This window comes from Anticarsia gemmatalis, chromosome 2, assembly GCF_050436995.1.
Source record: "Anticarsia gemmatalis isolate Benzon Research Colony breed Stoneville strain chromosome 2, ilAntGemm2 primary, whole genome shotgun sequence".
In the NCBI taxonomy this organism is placed as follows: domain Eukaryota; kingdom Metazoa; phylum Arthropoda; class Insecta; order Lepidoptera; family Erebidae; genus Anticarsia; species Anticarsia gemmatalis.
Genome location: NC_134746.1, coordinates 8747493 through 8768898, shown reverse-complemented (window position 1 = coordinate 8768898; position 21406 = coordinate 8747493). Strand labels below are relative to the sequence as shown.

General features: G+C 35.0%; 1 protein-coding gene across 2 annotated transcripts in view; it reads right to left on the bottom strand.

The window, feature by feature from the left end:
• GABA-B-R1 (gamma-aminobutyric acid type B receptor subunit 1) overlaps nt 1–20812 on the bottom strand; it is a 144365-nt gene extending 123553 nt beyond the window's left edge. For both annotated transcript variants that reach the window (XM_076130423.1, XM_076130432.1), the window contains exon 1: nt 20463–20812. The gene's annotated coding sequence lies outside the window, so the exon portion shown is untranslated. The remainder of the gene's footprint in view (nt 1–20462) is intronic.
• Between the last annotated feature and the right edge of the window lie 594 nt (nt 20813–21406).

The following is a 21406-nucleotide window of genomic DNA, read 5'->3' as shown; positions in this document are numbered from 1 at the left end:
TGCGTACTTTCTGCTCATCAATACACTAAAGATCTGAAAACTAGATAGGACCTTTTTGTCGCAAACAAAGGGGTATCTAACAGGATATCCTAGCAGCTATTATATTTGTGATGTTGTAATATTGAAATCTGTAAGTTTATTTTGTGCTCAATCGTGATTCGCTTCGAAGTCGCTTGATAACAAGACTTTTATGAAGAGAGAAGGGACATAGTCTTATCCAGATTCAATGACAAGTTCCAATAATATACATAATATAATATTATCTTTCTTTGTTATTCGTTTACGTTTCGGTGGACAATTTTTTCGATATCGTAATTTTATCATAACTTAACTTGAAATTTATGATAATGAAGTCGGAGGCCAGATTCATTGAATCGTTACAAAAATACTGATTTTGATGGTTGACTGGTGAAACATTGAAATTCAGGATAGAGGCTGAAAAAGTATTAAATATTTTGGATGTATTTTCTTTGTTATACGAGAATCGCAAAGTCTATTTTTTACCCCTTTTATTTTTTTGTAAAACACAATCCCGTTAGCGGGGCATAGTTCTCGCAAAACATAGTTTGGAAAAATATCGAATGTTTGTGCTGTGCAAATCCTATCTTTACCTTTTGTTGCACTGCACGTTCTTAGAATAAAACTTGCTATATTTAAAGGACTACTACTTCAATGATGCACATAAAGCAGCCGTACTAATTATACACACTGTTGTAAGGTAATATAACCTGCAAAGTGTTCACGATGGGCAAAACTTTATAATACAGGCACCAAGTATAATGAACTTGTACACGTACTCGTATTAAAAGCACGTTAACGAACCGCATCCTGAACGTTCCCAGATTAACAAACTCCGCATCAAGTTTATATTAAAAATGTTCGATCATCCTTCTAATATGTTTACCTCTCTTACGAATATTGGAACTCGATAACTTGATCCGAAGTCTCCTGCGTAAGGCACAACTTATTACACAACTTATAAGTTATCATTTCATATGCCGAAAATTACCAAACGTCCTCCCTTGGCCGTGCGTTCTAAATATCTCCCGTAAACCCTTTTTATTTAATACAAAATTAAATTACAAAGATAAAACCTTTGACGAGGCTTCCCTCTAAAAACTCTTAACATTTTCTACGGTCAACCTCACAAATAATTTGTGTAAAAGTAATACCGTTTTCCCAAATACGGTGCCAAAATAAGTTTTCTGAATACATAAAACTTTGTAATAGTTATATTTTCGAATATAAAACTCAATTTGAAGTATCGGGATTTTGGTAAACTTTACCTATACGTAGAGTCGCAACAAATGTATAAGAGGGGAATAAAGTTAAGGTTTGTAATATAACGTATTGGCGAGGGAAAACCCACGGAAGCCATAAATAGATCATCATCGAAACATACTGGTTCAATGGACACTGGCATAATGTACGTTATTATAAAAGGGTTTAAACAATGAAGGCTAATGTAAAGAGTGTTATCGATCAAAGCGCATTGAGTGGCATTTAATTAGAGTGGCAATAGTTGTTCTCAACGCAAAGGCAGAGCTCAAATCGGTAAGTTCAGTTCAGTTTAGCGCAAGTTCCCGACGGGATGCCAATAATTAAATGTACGTTTATTTATGTACATATTAAAACTTTCCGCTTTAGTTCCGAACGTTTTAAATATGACCTAGGTTCAAAGCTACAATGACGCTACAGTTTACGATGTTGTGAATTATTAAATTGTTGGACAATGTTACTTGACATTGTTGCTTTGCTTTGCAGAAGCTTACAGACACGTTTGAAAAGTAGTTTAGCACAATATTTTTATATTATCATGCTCTGAGTTCGGGTGGCATTTTATTTTATTTACAAACAAATATGTTACCTATTGAAAAAAATGCTTGAGACATTATAATTAATTGCACATACTGTATAAGTGTCAGTCTCTCTCCACATAGATACTTTGGTATTTATTATAACCGAGAGTCATTTATTATTACTTAGAAACATTTTGTTACTGACAAGTTCCTACTGTACTGTATCTCATACAAATACCTATATCGATGGGTTCAGAATTCATCGCAACTTATTACATATTTTTGTAACATTTTTGCTTTGATCTTCGCTTTAAAATGCTCCTTTCAAAGTCATATTGAAAACGTTAAACTAAAATTCAATATGATGTATAAGACAAGTTATTTTGATATTAACTGTCGTTTGAAGACGAAATCATTCGCTTGGCGACGTCACGACGTACAAAATACCACAAACAATTTGTCACACACGAAAATTGCTCTCACATCAAATAATTTACGAGAATCAAATAATTATGTTCATCTTTGATCGTGTATGTTTCACTATTATCTTTATTATAACTTAACGCCTGTTTTCACCCTAAAATTAGTCAGAACTATGTTTCTATTAATACATTTATTTAAATCGGTTTTTGATTGTGTTAGTGTGACAATGTTATCGATCCCTTGTAGGATTTAGGTTAAAAATAAGCACCTAGGGCTTTTTATCAAATTATAGAATGCCATGAATACTATTTCGGACGATCAGAGCTGAGAAAGAAAGACTGCTAAATCATCATCAAAATTTTGGTGTCTGATCACACAGTACTAAACCCAAAGAATCATTTGATGTTTTTGTCAGATAGGACAAGAAGAACGTCACAACTATGCTTTGAATAAAATTATCTATCGATATTGAAAACGGCCGGTAATACATCAATAGTTCTCATAAAATGTCGCAAGCTCACCTTGAAATACTAACAAAGTTAAAACATCGATGGGAACACACAAGTGTGAGTTGTCAGGAATATTCATAAGTTGTTCTAGTTATTCGGGTGTCCACATAACAGGTGCTTCGTGTAGGCACGAGTGTAATTCCACTTTATTGGGCTGATAGTGGCAACACGTGTTCTCTCCGGCATGAATACAGATGACGAACATAAATGCTTTTATTGAAAAAGGAACAGATGTTGCCGCTTGCAAATTAATTTGTTAGGGAACTAGTTAGGCATTTGAAACTTCGCGGTGTATTTGGTTCTAGCTCTTGCCTGTGACTCCGTCCGCGTAGACTATATGTCTCTGGCATATGTGTTTTTCTAGCAGATAAGGTAAAGCAATGCCAAGTTTCATCAAATCAAAAAACTTTGCTAAAGATTGTGAGGATGGATGTATGTGTGTTTATTACTCTTTCACGTAAAAATAACTGAAAGGATTTCAATGAAATTTTATTCAAATATAGTTTATGACATAGTTTACCATGTGGAATACTATTTATGAAGGAAAATCCTTTTCATGCGGACGAAGTTGTGGGCAGAACCTAGTCATTTCATATTATTAGTACCTACTACCTACAGATTGCGTGCGATACCATTCGTCTCTTTTGAGGAATCGTGAACAAACCTATACTGTTTTCTTATTTCTACGGAAACACCTTTTACTTTAACCTTTAGGCGGAACTGGAGGCGTCGTGTGGGTGGTATCTTTGATACTCTGACCCTTTAATACATCAACCTCTGACATTATGCAATAATTAATTTTAAAGCTGTTTTGTCCAGTATATGAATTCGAGAGGAGGATCTCGTTCGGGAGGAGACCCTTGCTTAGTAGGTTAAAAAATAAAAATAAACGTATAATACATTTTAATTTACAATTTTATTATCGCTCACAAAAACCTTAAACGAAATAAGAAACTAACTTCTATTAAACGAGCGAGAAATAATCGTGCCAACATTGGAAACAGCCATAATATGACACATTTCAGTCGTGCATTTCGTAGATGCAAAATATACCGCTTGAGTAGGCACTGCACTTCTGGGTGACGTCGCTTTCAAACAGCAAATACATATTGAAAAGTACTTAATAGGTATCCCGAACATGTCGCTCCTTGAATACAAAAGGGCCACAAATCGAAATCTATAAATTTTACAGGAGAGCCAAAACAAATTTTTGAAACTGTTTTTTTATAACATTTCATATATTTATTTATTAAATATAAGATGTTAATATATCATTAGATGCGTATTTTTTAGCTCTATCTTTCTACAAAATAAACTTTGTAATAGCTGTTACCTATTACGAGAAAAAAGCATATAAGTCCCTTTTGCATTCAAAATTTGAACCAATATTATGAGAAATATGTCAAAAATTAAACACAGTTTTACAAATAAAAATGGTTAATTGTACTTTTTTGGTAAAAAAACCGTATCAAAAAGTTTAATAATAAATACTAAGTAAAACCATAACTGAATAGACCAGGAAAACATTGTATTAAACAATCTAAATGAAAAAATCTTAACTTTTTATTAAGTAAGTAAAATTATTGAGATCAACTTTGTGCGTAACTTTCATTATTTAGTAAAATTAAACATCAATCATCATCATCAATCAATGGGTAACGTGACGAGTAGACTGAGTGCAGCAGGAGTATTAAAGAAATAAGATAATAGAAAAGGTTTTTGAGTTTTATAAGCCTTTATATTTAGCATTCGAGGATTATTCCAAAGCTTTTGACAGCATTACTCATTCCGCCATAGAATCATCACTCCATCCAAGTCCTACTTAAAGATACTATGTAGAATCGAACCTTCATACATCAAACTCATCAAAGCAAAAGACAACAATATCATTCCAAATCCAAAGAAGCGTGAAACAGGGAGACCCGCTATCTCCCAAATTATTAACCAGCACCCTCGGAGAAATTTTCGGGAGCCTGGCGGTGTTATGGCAATCAAAAGCATAGTTGTAAGTGGTAAACAGTTAACAAACCATTGTTTTGTAGATGACATAGTCCTCTTCTCTTTTTCGGCATTGGAACTCGAATCAATGCTCAAAAATCTGAGCACGGCAAACCTTCAGATTGGACTGAGTAAGAACCGTACAAAAACCCAGGTTATGACCAACAACACAAAACAATTAAACACGTCATAGACTATGTCGACGAGTACACTTGCTAGGGCCAGATAACCTCTTTTAACAACCGACGGGACAAAGAGTTGGACAAACGTGTCACAAGTGCCTGAAAGAGATCCTGGTCCTGGAAAGAGCTAATGAAGGGTAACCTTCCACTGTCACTGAAGTGAAAGCTCGTCGACATGTTTATACCTACTACCCGTCCTTACCTACGCTGCCCAAACATGGTCCCTTACGGAAAACCAGAAAGAGCCAGAGAGCGATGGAGCATAGTATATTATGCATCAAAAGAGCAGATCACGTCCGAAATTCTATACTGCGCTCCCAAACTCGCATAGCCGATGTAAGACCGCCTGGCTGAAATGGAACTGAGCCGGCCACATCCATACTAATATTATAAAGCTGAAGAGTTTGTTTGTTTGAACGCGCTAATCTCAGAAACTACTGGTCCGATTTGAAAAATTCTTTCAGTGTTAGATAGCCCATTTATCGAGGAAGGCTATAGGCTATATATCATCACGCTACGACCAATAGGAGTAGAGTACCAGTAAAAAATGTTACAAGAACGGGGAAAATATGACTCTTACGTGACGTAAGCGAAGTTGCGCGGGTCGGCTAGTTATCCATATGCATTCGGAAAGGTGGACCCGCATATCTACCAACTGGATGCCAGAAGATGGTCATAGCAGACGCGGAAGACTTAAATGGAGATGGCGGGATGACCTAGACGCATTTGAAAAGGACTGGTCGGATCTTGCCCCTGAAAGAGGAATTTGAAAGGAAAGGGTGCCTCTTTACTTTGCCTGCATCAAAATGTATTATTTTATTTTTAAAATTGTAACGAAAACTAAAATTATTATCATACCAAACGGTCATATTTCTGGCCTTCCCATTCTAGCACGCTAAAAATGATTATTTATTCCACAATAATTGAATGCAAAAGGGACGTATTTCAAAATATGCTACTGTTATATTACAAAATATAATAACAAATACTAATGTTTGAATGCAAAAAGGACGTTTTCCAAAATATGGCAGTTTTGCATTACAAAATATGGTAACAAATACTATAGTTAGAATGCAAAAAGGACGTTTTCCAAAATATGGCAGTTTTGTATTGTAAAATATAATCACATTAACTTGAAATTTTGCTCCCAACACAGACATATTTTGGATTGTGGCACTTTTTCATGCAACTGACGAGCATTTGCGTTGAATCTCCGGGCGCAACTCAAAGAGTGGCTGTTTTGCACTGACATTACCTGTGAAAGTGAGCTAATGCAAAAAGGGCAGTAAGTCAGTGCAGCCATAATATAAGCAAAAATGATGGGGGTTTTTTTTTACTATAAAATATAGTCGGTTCAGGTGTCATTTTTGCAATAAAACGGTTTTCATTTTTTTTTGAGTTGTGGCCCTTTTGCATTGAAGGAGCGATGTAACAGTTAAGTTATTTTTTATGTTTCTTCATGTAATTTTATCTCTAGGTTTCAACATTAACGTTGATTTGAATATTTAAAAACATACTACATCCCTATGGGATTATACACACACACGTACCAGGTACATATGTATTTATTTACTTACTTGTCATATTTATATACAAATTCCCTGGTCACAAAACGAATCCATTACTTAGTATTTCATTACGTATACTATTTTAAGCTTTTCGATAATGTAGTCAGCCTCTCTTGTCTACCTTACTAGAAATGAACATAGCTTGCTCTAAAACTAGCATACATACACAAAAACAACATGTTTCGCCTCTGTACCGTTCCTAGAATCTCGCAATTTAACTGGTAACTACGTGTCTATCGACTACTGGCAACTGACAAAACACATCAAACACACTGCTACTGAGAACTGACGGGGTTAATAGTTTTCACTGGAAACTGGCTTTTGGAATTCAGTTTTTATTGATTTAATTAATTACTGCTTGCTGCAAGGGACTTCTCCCGGAATGCGCGACAGATTCCACTACTTTGGTCAAATACAGATTGGAGAATCGCATCAGTACAAGAACTGAACTGAATTACAAGAATTCTCAGGCTCGCAAGATTTCATCAAGTTTCCTTTACCGTAAGACGAAGTGTAAGCAGGTATTCATAATTCATAAACTCTTGACTTCGTGTTGTTTCAGGTTCGAAACCTCGACTACTACGTGCAAGCTCGTGGACGCCGAATGCCAAGATCACTAGGCAACGAGGTTCTTTAAACTTACTGAATAAAATATATTATTTTTAATATATTATGACGTCATGATACATAAATAATTACCGAAATAAAATAAGTCTCAACACTCCGAGCTGAGGATTTCTGTATTATCGCAATGTCATCGGATTTGCATGTGTATGCAAAATGAACCTCAATCGGACATCGGTAAGTAGGTCGAAAGATTAACAAATACCACACATTTATATTTAACTGACGATACAGACGGGCACCGAATGGTAATTCTACTTTATATAAATATTATATGAATTCAGTAAACTCACTGATAAATAAATAAATGCTGCAATGTGACGTAATTCTCTTTTATACAGTAAATATCGTATATAAAAATCTTATGCATATTTTAAAAGACTCTGGCATTTTTCACGACTTTTGGATAAACGTCGAATAAAATGCCTGATAGATAACATGACAGCAAGTGCCAGAACAGCTCTGGCAGTATTCTACTAGTTAAGCTAATCGGCACTTATTCAAAGGTGGTAAAATCGGACATTAAACTCTTAAACGCAGTTAAATTTGACGATGCGTTTCGTAAAGTTGGAATTTTATAGTCTCTAAAAACTCGCAGTTGTATAAAGCAATTATAATGAGACTTGAATATAATTACGATTACTTTTATTAATACGGTAATAAAGTGATGACTAACTAAGACCTGGTAATACTACTCCTGACTATCTATAAGATACCTTATCAGATCGAATCTTAACAATTGTTTTCATATATTCGCTGTCATTTTATTGAACACACTCTCTGACACTTAATCATCATTCAGCAGGTTATCTTAAGTAACTGGCCCTTAAAGTTATTAAACGAATATGTGAAAATCAATTTCATTGAGTTGCTGAGTAGTACCGCCGTAACTCTATTAGTATTAAGCACGTAAGAACGCATCAACGTCTACATCAGGAATACGTTGCACTAACAAAGAACCTAGCACTAATAGTTTTGAGTGCGATCTCTTGCTACGGCTAATATGTAGCTACGATCTCCACGTCTCATTACTTTCAACACTCCCAGGTATTACTACCACTTTCGTTCACGTAGCGCTACGTTTAATATTCTTCTTCATTTTAAAATCGTAGCAAGCGATATAAAATGTTTGTGAAACCAAAACGTAATAAGTAGTTAATTAATAAGATAATATCAGCTACGTGCTACGCGTACACTGCCGGTTTAATTCTGCGTAGCACCTGACGCAGGGGAAACGTTTCGTAGCAACTGCGAATTTTGAACCTGCATGAAAATGTGTTTTTCTTAGAATGGCGCTTTTTAATGTAAGTGCTAATTAACGAAAATTTTAACGGAGGGGCGATTTCCTGCTCCCGACAACTGGCTAGCTATCAACAAATTATTAATGAAAATATGATCAACGCCTATAGGGTGCGCCGGAAAATCGTACTTAGTTGTACATAGTATTCGCTGTTATAGACCAATGAAAATAAAGTAATAGAAATTGTAATTTGATGTCAGTTAAGTTAGCCGTTACTGATGACTAAAATGTATATATGTAATGTACATTTGATTTATTAAACAAACAAATACATACTCATTAACTACGGATTATACAACATAACAAAACAGCAACGGCTACTCTACCGCAATTCCAACTTCAGTTCTGCATTGTATAATTACGAATTAAAATTAATACTTCAAAATCAAAACACAATTTGCGCGAGAACAATACAGAGTATAATTAGTCAGAAACTAGAATTAATTTAAGGCGTATACTAGTGCGGTGGATCGCGATGCAGATTAGGAACAGTTGTATAGAGAACCCCGAGTTCCAAGCTTGTCCATTTAACGGAGCCAGCCAGCAAATGGATGTACTAAGTTATCCTAACTTTAAAAGGTTAATGATGCCTGTACTTTTTGTATTAAGTTTTTTGAATAGTTGTTTAATTTTTGAAGGTGATACAGCTTCTGTAGCTGTAGCTATCGTAGACTTTCTGTTAATTCTTCCATGTTTTTGATAACATCGTTAATAAATAACCAAGCTAAAGCGAGCTCCTCTGTTAGTTGCACTTTTACAAATGTGGAGTGATTCTCTACCACTATCGACTATCGACAACCGTCTAGCTATCTGTAGCTCGATTTTCTACTACCACCGACTACCGACAACCGACGTGTCATCGAGAAATTTTGTATGAAAATCTGATCAGCGCTTCTGACGGGTGTCGTAGGAAATATTTTGGCAGTACATTCTAAATGTCAAAATTTCGTTACTCGACATTATCGACTGTACAGAATCGCGCTACTGGAAAATTTGTATAAAAATCTGATCGACGCCTCTAACGGGCGCCGTAGGAACTATTTTGACAGTACATTTTAAATGTCAAACTCTCGATACTCGACAGAACCGACTATCGAAAATCGCGCTACTGAAGTCTAAACAAAATTTAGAAATGCAATACCTACTATTTCTAAACTACTCTTTGCGTAAAGCAAATTATAACGCGAGCCGTAATCATATTTTGGCAGTATAAACTATACGAAGTAATATTTTCTGTTTTTGACACTATCACTACAATATATAGCTAAGTGCAACATTATGCACCAAATCTCATAGAGCAGAGAACTAAGAGCATAGATTTATTACAGCGCGAGTGTTTCCAACTTAATGCATTATTTCCTTGAAGTTTATATTGCAATAACTATTTAGCTTTCGCATTACTGAGGAACTGAGAGGAGTGAGACTGCACAATGAGGAGAACAACATAAGTTACATTTACTGTGCTTTTGAGCATTGCTTTTTGAAGCACTCGTATGAAGTAACGCGACGATAGTCCAATGGCTCCAGCATTTTACTTGCCATCAAAAACGTGAGTTTGCATCTGTGTTGTACTGTCAAAGATTGAACCACTTTTTACACAAACGTTATTCTTAAACCACTAAGGTTAACGATTCTCTACTACTATCGACTTACGACAACCTAGGCTTAGAAATTTTGCATGAAAATCTGATCAGTCCTTTTAGTGGGAGCCGGGAGAGAACTATTTTGCGGTAGTTAATATCCACTGTAAATAATCGCGCTGCACAATAAAATAATGATACAAGACATTCTTTTTCTATTTCTGATTCGGAGCTTCGTACGTTTCTCTTAATCATAGATCAAAAAGCGGCCAATATTTTCAAACGTTTTCCTTTATCCATCACCATCATAGGAATTGCTATTGTATTGCATAAACAAAAGAGAGAGTCGGTCGCTAAGAGCACGGTAATCCATTTGTCTTAATTCACTTTACAAGTTGCGCTGTTTCACAAACAGTTAGTAAGCTCTAGGTTTTTGTTATAACTCCCAAGAGAATCATTTTGTTTTTGGTAAAAAGCTTATCGTGATGTCGTCAGCAGGATAATCAGGGGATGAGACGAGTATATTCGCTGGGGAAGAATCACCGACGTACCTAGTAATATGTGTTTGTCTTTTAGTTCAAAATGGCTCAACCGATTGGGACAAGGGAAAGGGGAGCATATACCACTGAAAAACTTTTCCATTTAGAATATTAGTAATTAAACTGATTGGATTTTTTATGGATATGGATATTTTTTTCTTTATGGTGCGATTTTTGACCGAAATTATTATTTAGCGATGTAATATTCAATGATGCCAGTAAATCCTGTTTTCATCATGTTCATTTTCAAATATAGTAGAAGGCAGAATAATTATCAAACCTCACGGCACATGAAAAAATATGTCTATTTCTTGAATGGAAATGTCTACTTGTTAATAATATAAGAAAAAAAAGCAGCCAGCAAGTGTAACCTATAATAAATTATGCTCACAGCTAGTATAAGTTTACCAATTCTTGTTAAATTAGTTCCCAAACAATTCGGTTACTCGAGACATTTCATATTGATACTGCAATTAACGGCCGCCGTAAACTATTCAGCGAGGGAAATTGGAGCCTAGACCATAGCGTAATCTGACCAGTAATCTTAGAATCTCGTTACTGTGTGGCGAGCGAGCGTAAATTACTTGGACACAGACAAACTTACCTACACACTTCGTACTATTTTACTATTAAAAGTTCAAAAACAAACTAAGGAAAAGTTTTTTAAAGGGTTATTATCATTAGTTAGATAAAACTGTAACGAAATTAATTTATAATTGACTTTATGTTTATGAATCTCAAAAAAGTGTCTACTACGGTCAAATAAAAGTGAAGACTTCGGCAGTCTAGTTGACTCAGCATCTTCAATTGTTTTCATTGCTACAATAGTCTGTGCATCAATGATTTGCTTCAGTTTAACTAAACGAGACACATCTAAAAAAAACGTATTTTAGTTACAATTGCATATTACATGGCATGCATAAATTTAACTCGTGTCCTATATAAAGATATAAATCCAATTTATTTTAACGAAGAAATAATAAAACCGTCTGCCAAATTTTAAAGTTTACTGTTTTTTCTATTGAAGATAAGTTTCATGTTAAACTTTTCAAAATTTACTTGATTTTACAACTTTGTTCAAACCAGAAGAAAATTTAATTTTCCAGGTAATAAGTACTTGGATAAAATTAATTCTTATAAAAAATATATGCAAACCGGTATCGAAAATGTGTAAAGCGATGAACTTTTAACGCGAAGTTAACGAACGGATGCCGAATACGAAGCGGGAAATGATTGATTGATTACAACATTGATTGAAACAAAAATAAGTCTACGCGAGACCCAGTGTATCGACGCATCCAACGATATGACGTGTACAAAATATATTTCAATTTAAAACGAAAATTTATATTTCCATCAGAAACTAAATTATTAAACGTTTCGTATATTATCCACGTTTGCATCAGCGATAATGTTGGATATTTTCAGTTATGTTTATAGAGTTGAAAAAGTGCTAAGTGAACCACAAAATGGGATGGATATCTATTAAATATGTCCGATGTTGAGTATAGTTCACGTATAGGAATTATTTTTATACTTTTCGACAAGAAATTTACGCATAGAAAGCTAATCTAGACCCGCAAAAGTAACAAATTATGTGTTAAACTGTTCCCAATACATCAAAGTAACGTAAAGATTATGAGGATTGTTTCCTACGACACATGAGTATGAAAAGCTACAGAGCTTGTCGCACGAGATATTTACGGGCTGACACGATGACGTAGATTGTCAAATTTATAGCCCAACGTTCAACCGTTCCGTACACTGTAATCTGGTAAAATACTACACGCAGAGCTCTGTCAAAGCTGCAGGTATAAAAAACAATACTTCGCAAAACCCCGACCTTATGACCCCAAACAAGACCAATTAAGTCCTCGAATTTTCCTTAGTAAGCAAATAACCTTCACAAAATGTCCTTTTAGTTCAATGATTTCACGTGGTTTGTGCCACACACACAAAAATGCTTTTATGCAAAGAATTCGTGTGACTGAATTTGAAAAAATAACTACAAAGGGCCAACGTGACCTGACCTCACGTAAAGTGAAATGCCAAATTGAGAGTAAATTATTGTGGTGGACGAAGAAAAAGGACTGTTAGCGCTAAAATATTTCGAAATTAAATTTTGCTGGGGTGGCTTAAAAGTTAATTACATTAATAAAAGTTCAAAAATTGTGTAGATATAGGTGAATATACGTAAGTAGGTGTAGTAACATATCCTTTTTGTTAACACCTAAAATTCCGACAGCACATTTACACATTTATTGGCAAAATCTAAACCTTGTTTTCATCTCTCGGTGTAATTACCACAATGTTTCGGCTTTATTGTTAATTTATTATAATATAAAGCAATACACGATACCTACATCTCCCATTCGAGTGGCCATAAACATTTAATCTTCGTATCTACAAATTCCGTATCTTCACCGCACAGACCCGTCCTTTCTTCCCTATCCCTATACATTGTACATGACATACATATAATAATATGTACGTACCGTGAAGCGATATAAAGTTGAGCGATGGAGAAAGGTCACTTCGGTATTCTAAAGATTCTGCTATATCAGCTCTTTAATTTTGTTGCCGAAAATTACACTACCTACCCATCTTGATATACGCTTTCGCAATTTTGATTTTCGTACCAAAGTATCTCAGCTTTACCTCCCTCATAACTCCATCGAACTCTTAAGCCCATCGAGTTCCATTACCCTCTAAGCAAAAACGTAGATCGTCGAAGTAATGTAACTTGAGGATGATTGGATTCAGGAGAAACCCAATAACTGGCGGCTGCACAGTCATACAGCGCGAGCGATGAAAAATACGATCAAACACGGAGACGTGATGGATTACCGCCAGCCTCACGTGTGTACTGGAGTATCGATAAAATAACCTTTGACATTATAGATATATCACGATGAACGCGGACGAGCTCTCCGAGGGAAGCTCGTGCACTCGTATCCACCGCGCAATATTTTGTTATTCAGCGCACAACAACAAACTAGTGCCCAACCATTTTTCAATTCACACGTGACTGGAAAGTAAATTAAATAGTCGAATGACGTCGCCCCCAAACGGGTAAACCACTACTCAGCGTTTTATGTTGAAAAGTGCTCGGCGGGCTGTCAGGGAAGTCCGCTGCATATTTATTCATAAGGAGCCACGTAGAGCCCGCGAGCTCGCTAAACACCTCGCATTACATCCTTCGTTCACCCTTTTGACGTATTTATGTTATCGCATGTTATGTTATTCAGGATTAGATTCTCCGAAGCCCCGTAGCAAATTCAAATTATTTTGCTTTAATGGAGGTGAACAATGTAGGTACTACATAATATGTACAAGATACGGTAAAGCTACATACTTACTTTCAACGCATTAGGTACGTGTTTATAGCAACATTTTAAACAAGGAACGGAATTTAAAAGGTGATAAAAATCTTGCGGAAATGTCCATAAATCTTTATGGATAGTTAATAAAAGAATGGTTGACCGAATATGCTACGATGAGTAAGCAGAAGATATAAAGTTCTTCATATCTACATAAGGTGGAGTTTCCCTGTTTGGCTGCGTCAGTATTGATTTACAGTGGAGACATTAACTTGTCTGGCAGGACACATTGTTTCAATCTTTATGGTGCTGTTACATAAACCCGTATCAATAAATTTCGTCACATGTATTTGTTTTTTGCACAAAAGGTAACATTTCCTTGTTTATTTTTATGTTATGAATTCGGCTCGGTATAGTCTGTGGTATATTTACCTACAGTTTATTTTCTTCGTGCATCTTTATGCGTATGTTATAGCTTCCGTAAAGGCGTAAGGGTTACTATATCTACTGAAGAGGAAATTTGGGATATCAAACAGGTCGATTTTCTACTGCGTAGTGTATCAATTGTCAATGTGAATTTAGCTAACGCACGCAGGCATCATCGGTGTGGCTGAAGCCGTTCACCTCGCCGCTGATTTAAATATGCAGACGCTTGTATTGATTGTCTCCAAGAATAACGCCCCTTCCGACGTGAATCCTGAAGCCGGCCGCGCACCGCCGCTCGCGCCACCACACTCGATACTCAACCTATTTTCGTCCGTTTTGTTAATTATAATATAATCAGCAAATTTCCAACCAATAATCGGCTAACATCAGAGGTGAGACGATTAGACTGAATGCCGAGCTATTCATTACCTCCCCTAACTACTCTTTTAGTTGAATTGCTACCCTTCAGTGGGCATCTATATTGTTCAGGGGCAATTAACGTAGCTCCCAATACTTTGCGTGAAGCGCTTACAATAGATCGTTTTGTAAAATTGTGTGTGTTACCAAAAATATCGGGCCTGTGGAAATTTTGAAAGTTATTAACAAGATAATTTATTTCGAAGCAAACTTTGAAACTGACTAAGAGAGCCTCTAACGATCTGATATTAGATTTCATTTAAAACTTTTTAATTACAATTCTAGAAACAACTCTGTGAATGTATGATAATGCATTAAGCGTTATCAACTATCGATTACATTTAGACAAATACATAATTTGCTATTTATCCATATTCGTATCTATAAACAAAAGGTAATTAATTATAGTAGCTAAGCTGGTATATTACAATATACCTCCGAAACTATTCAAGCCGGCTCAACACGTCACGCTTGTTCAATTGCATTATCAAAGTGAATACAAAGGGTACACTGCAATTAATGGAATCTGCAAGATTAGAACCGTCAGTCCATGCCTTGCCACCACTTTGAATTGCAATAGAATCGAAATTAATCGATGCGTAAATTCACGTTTATTATTCATGTATCTATAAACCAATTGGCGTAATACTCTGTCAATATACTCATACACAATTAACTGAGTGAAACTTGATAACCAAAGAGCATTACAGTACGTATCGGCGTTTTAATGAAAACGAACTGTGAACTTTTTGTTGAGTAAATTGGGTCACAATTGACAAATAACTTGCACATCAGCGAGCGACCAAAGTTAATGGGATCTTTTAATAACAAAGCCCATTAACAGTGGGGAACATTTTATGTTGAGAGTAAAGTACGTATTCTACGTGTAATATATTTATGATTATGTGAATTGTGACTTTGATACGATGACTTGATAAAATAAGTTCGAGAACTCGATTAGTCTTCGGGCTTATTATGGAAAAAGAAATTGAGGTTGGGTTATATTTTACTGCTGAGATCTAAGAAGAAAATTCATATACGATTTGCGGTTATGCATATGAAAAGATAAGTCACTTTCTATGTGTTTTTATTTATTCTTTAACGTTGATATATCACGAAGAACGGAGAAACCTAGGAACTAACTGGAGTGAAAAAATCATTTTTAGTGTTCTGATTGACCCGCATTTACCACTGAAATTAAATCAATAAAGTAAAAAAATATTTTACAATATTTCATACCAGTCAAGTTCATTTCAATCTAAATCAATGTATCAACCCGATAGCAGTCAAGCGTAAAAGAGTTGGTCCACAAATAAGTTTTAAAAGCTATGGCAATTTGAGAAGTAAAGTTCATTGTTTAATATCAGCGCAAAAGTACTTAAAAGTTGCCAAATTGGGCGAAAACTGCGTGCCAAGGGGTGCAAGAGTATTTCAGACAACAGACCCGGTTTTAAAATTCAAAAGCTTGCATTTAAAAGACCTTTAATTTTGAACCGAGCTTGGAGGATAGGGGAAACGTTTACTTTGCCAATTGTTTTTCGGTTGTTAACGTACAAACACATGTGACAAATACAGGCATTTCTCCCATATAATTTTAAATATGTATAGATATGAAACATTACCATTCGGCTGTATGTAAACGATTAAAACTATTAATGATTTAATGAATACAAAGATAAGTTAAATATAGCGTTAATTTATTACATGCGTGTCAAAGCAGCGTTCCATGTATGTGCATGCCATGAAAATTACATAGCAAACGTATGGATTGAGAAATATTATGAATATTTACGACGAAACAATCATACAACAATTATGTGTTTTCCACACGACACGGTTATCGTCATCACTGAAAAAACGTACGGTCTTCTACATAAGTCATGGTTGTTTTGCTACAAAAGTTTTCCCATAACAACCCTTGCTTTATTGTATTTCAGCTATTAATTTTATGGGATACATATAGGCCTGAGTGAGGGCAAAACGCAAAATCACACAAACTTTTAAACGACGTAGAGAATTCTGCAAAAGTTTACAAAATTTTTGTTAATAAAAATGTATTCACGACATGCTTTGCATAGTAACGATTTAATGAAGTCCGAAATGCACGCACTACCTTTACTTCTGTGTTCGAATGCTAACATCGACATATCAACTACTCTGACATTGTTTGTTCTACCGCAGTCACTAACCACGTAAAAGTGTACGTAGTATTTTATTTGTTTTAATTAATCCCTCACTAGGGAGATCGCGGTGGACATCGCAAACACGGGCACAAAGTACATCCAAAAACAACTATCTGTGGGTCGAACAAATATTTATTTTGTACGAGGACTGACCCGCTGCAGTGGAATTTAAATTCTCGTACGAATCAAGTTGTGAAAATTGTATCAGGAAGATAATAAGCTATTATTTTGAGACTAACGTATCCTAAAATGGACATCTGTGTAAGATTATGGTCAAATTTATGTCTATATTGAAAGTCGTACCTTAATAAATCATTATTTGCAAAGCTATATCTAAAAAGTAGGTTATAAATGTTGATTTTACATATTCAAACGTTTATCTTGCATCAAGCTATACTATTTTACTTTTATATAAACGCGTCTAGAAATGACGTTGCTCATAAAATAAGATTGTTTTTTTGTATTAATGATAAAGAAAAAAATACGGTATTGCTATTAACCGCTACTAATCTACTAACTAGAGTTGTAAGAAAGTGCAAAGAAAATCCGAGAAAATAGTCCGTAGGCCAGTTAAAAGGCTATCACGACGTCCACATTACTAAGTTCATGAACTAGTAGATAAAGTAGTTAGAACTTTTCCTTCACTTAAATTTCACTTTGTTTTATCATAGTAACTTGAATTTTATGAGTCTTCTTTGATAATGACTAATGACTTTGGTAAAAGCGATATCGAAAATTGTATGAAACATCGGCTAAGAACTTATATACAATTTATCTAGCAAACTGTTGTCAGGAAATTGGGTTACCTTGCTTAAAGGTTCATTAGACGAAACGTGTCTTAACAATATTTTATTTAAATGACTATCCCATGGCGGCCCGACGGCATGGTGCGACGGGGCTTCTCGTGAACCGTTTTAAATTATACGGCGAAGCTCCCGTTTACTTACTGAGAAAATACTGATTAAGCCCTTTTATTAAGAAAATGTTTGATAGAAGCTAGCTCCGTAAGTCTTTTCATGCAGCAAGTTATGTAGTACATTAAAAAGAAATCAACTCCGCTTTAAAACAACAGATCTCGTGTAAAAACACGATATAGAGCAGATTAAAGTAATATACCTTTTCTTGGCAAAGCCTAAAACTGTGTCGTGTAGTGTAGGTTTAAGCTTTAGGCGGTATAAAAGCCTTACGCGGCTTAAACCACCGCCTACACTTGTACCGTGCCGTACTGATTACTTCGCAGTATCCGACGAGGAAAAGCAAACAAAATATTCCTGACGCAAACGTGTACCCACAAATTGGACCCAACGACGATCTAAAATTCTCCAGCCGATTTTCTTTCAGCATAAAAATTGTTTATTCGAATCCCTGTACAGTGTACAAGTGTAATATTTGAAAAGCCGCATAAATCCCAGCGTGAGAAAACATTTTAGAGAAACAATTGAAATAAATCAGAATTAAACCCTTGTAAGAAACAAGTGGAGCACACCTGATCTCGCAACATGTAACGAGAGCAAAGATTACGTTGTGCCAACAAAATGCCGTTTCAAGTCGTGTTCTTCTTTTCTTGTCGAACTTTTATCTGTGATTAGGGACAAACTAGCGGCTTTATTTAGGTGAAGTTTCGGCTTATTTTTTCGTGAAGATTATTGACGTAAATGCTGTGTAGTCTACGAACATTATTATATGCTTCGGTACTATATTATATTTTGAAGAGACCACCTTTCATAGATTGTAATAGACATTATTTTCAAATTAAGTTTTTAAAATAAAAAAGTCAGCGAGCCTAGTAAGACATAAAAATTGTAGTGACTATCCAACAACCTACTAACTACTACTTATGTTTACTTCTGTCGTAGACAACAACACGTCAAATAAGACAATGTTTCTCTAACACACATGATACATACCTATTAGTTTCAATCAAAGCTGCCCCTAAATGTTTTTGAAGGGCCTCGCCCATTTACTGCGGTGGCGCGTTAAGGGGAGGATATTGCTGTAATTAACACGGTTTGGTTATCACAGTATGTTGCCGTAAAAATATGTGGACCGGGTGAGTCGTAACCCTTTCTCATAGTTATAATTTTTAGGTCGATTTATGTGGCGCATGCGAGAAAACTTGAGGGTAAACTATTTATTTTCGATGACCACCTTCTAGCGGGTCGAAAATTCCGAACCCGTTTTGAATCTATTTTGTTCGCGTAACAATATTACTTTAAGACTTATAGCAAAAATAACCTTCATAATTGATTGATATTTATCTATATTATTTGTATTTTTCTTATTATCGTTTTTACAGATATAGCAAGAAACAAGTGAAAGCAAGAAACCGCTAATTTTCACCTGAAGTGTAAGCAAGTCTTTATCAGTTGTTGTGTTGACGTTAAGACGGTCGCCACACACATGAATATGCGCAAACGTAAGTATGTTTGGTTTTGTCAGTTCGATATTTGCCACGGGGGACTGGTGTGCACACCTAATCCTCACTGAGCCCGTGTGAGCACGGGGCCAAATTCGACACTCGCTATTCCCCGGGATTTTTGGTTGACATCCCAGGCTAGCGTGTAAAACTTAGACGAAATCCTAAGATTATTTTGCCGCTTGTTCTACCAAAAGTCCGATGTAAGAAACGAAAGTGAAGATGCCGTTGCCTTTGCTGATTTTACAGAAAGTATCTACTTTTTTTTCATAAATAAAAATCGAATATGACCATATTTTTAGTTGCTTCATTCGTCATTGAGTTGATATTATAATATTGAATAGTTTATTATAAATTAATATTCTTTTATTTCTAAAATTGATAAACTTATCAAGTTGCAATAAGTCAAACATTTATTGAAATCCTTTTTTATGTAATTATTAACAAATTGGATTTGAGGCTAATACAAGAAAAATCCAAATAAAATAAAATTTAATTTTAAGCAACTGTTTAAAATGCTTTTTTTTTTAAGTGTTAAATAAATTAATTATTTTGTAGAAAACGAAACAATTTTTACTTTTTTATGAAGTTTAAAAATGTTGATCTGACCCATAAACAAAATTTTGGAATCCTTTCGTAGTATTTAAAACTAATACTTAAAATAGTAGATAGTAAAAACTATTACACTGCCTACTTACAATGTTATTATTTCGTTATATTTTAGTGTAGAGACGTTGTTCTTAACTCACACACTGTTTTGAAATGCTAATGTACACGTGAATCCAAACAACTAACGTAGTTGTTACGCAAGAATAATAAACTCTGCAAAAAATACAAACCTAGTTTATCACAGCTCACCGCATAACTAGAATGTTAGAATTTTTAAATAAAATATTTAATTAAAATACCATGTAGCGTCAACAACGTCAAACTTTTCATTCGTGTGTAATTGGAGTATAGAATTAAAAATAATAAAATACTACCGACATTTTTAATTCAAATCAAAAATACAATTTTAAAACTATTTGTTTTCAAAAAACATGCAGAGTAACTTCAGCTGGAGAAAGTGGAGCCCAACGTGGGACCTGCTAACGTGCTCCCATAACGCAGCTAACATTCGTTAAATGGGTTGGGTTTCTCGGATGAACGGAAACTATTAATATTATCACCTGTCGTACCTTTATTGAGCCTCGAACCTCATGGTTTCTGCTCTACAACGTTCCAAAAATATCGATTCACGACGAATCCAGCATGTCGGCCGCCCTCTAGGGCAGACGGCTCCTCTCGCTCTACGTACACATAGGACACAACACGTCAAGCGAGATATCAAAACGGTTTCCCGCCACTAGTATTTTAACACATTATACGGTCATTGCGCGAATTTTAGCTCACGGTGCCCGAACATAAAATTCAAATCACTGTTGTAAGTTTTTTAGAGTATTTTACTCAAAATATTATGAGAAAATGGGCTAAAAGTTTCATTATGCCGTTAAATTTCGTGGCGGACACCGTACCGACCTTCCACGCTCACTCGACCCGACTGACTGAATTTCCTACATTTCCCGGCGCAAGCCTTCACCCCTTGTAATCGAGCACGTTCGCAAAGATATAACAGCGAGTATCTAGATGTTCCTCTGTTATAATATTCTAGTTTAGGTTAAACTCACCTGTTTATTCAGTATTTTTTACGACGGTATACAAAATATATTAGTGAAATATCATACTTTACGAAAAAATAGGCATGCAATGCGGGAGCTAGCATGTTTAGCAAGATATTTGGGTAGATTTACTTTGAAATCACTTTGGATTTAAAAAATTACTACTAAAATGAACTTAGGGACAATCGTTTACCTAAATTTTCACCTAGACATTGCTAATAAATCTGCTTTTGACCAATCTGATATTAAATAAAAACCCACAAATATAATACAGAAAATATTGTTCACTACTTTATAGCTTTATTATTTTTTTAATAACTTTACTTTTTTAAACATCTGCTTATTTAAACTAATCATCTACAATAAATATTTGAATGAATCAGTTTCCTGTAACTACAGTATCATTTAATAAATATTTTCACAATAAATTTTAATACATAATAAAGATTTATCGTAAATATTAT